Source organism: Ceratosolen solmsi, unplaced genomic scaffold (assembly GCF_000503995.2).
Source record: "Ceratosolen solmsi marchali unplaced genomic scaffold, CerSol_1.0 scaffold47, whole genome shotgun sequence".
In the NCBI taxonomy this organism is placed as follows: domain Eukaryota; kingdom Metazoa; phylum Arthropoda; class Insecta; order Hymenoptera; family Agaonidae; genus Ceratosolen; species Ceratosolen solmsi.
The window spans coordinates 6,690,149-6,690,547 of record NW_011948419.1 but is presented as its reverse complement, the minus strand read 5'-3'; positions in this window follow the sequence as shown (position 1 = coordinate 6,690,547).

Sequence of the window (399 nt, the reverse complement as noted above, 5' to 3'; positions counted from 1 at the left end):
AAATATTACATTATATATTATAAATTATTATATATTATGTAATGTCAGATAAAATAATAAGTATGAAACTTGATAATAATTAAGTAACATATTATTAATAAATTAAATTTATAAATAAATTTCACAATTATTTGTTACTACGCACATTAATGTTATCTACATTAGTTTGCTAAGAAATTTTTTCACAGAATATACCATACAATAAAATAAATATATAAGAAAAAATATATAGTACATAAAAATCGTAAAGTTTTTACGTAATCTGCTAAAAATATTTTTATGATTCCTAAAACATTTTTCAGACTATCTATTATAAATACATATAGATTTTACATATTTGCTACATAATTCCAAATAAATATAAATAGATGATTATTATATACGAAATAATTAGTGCTG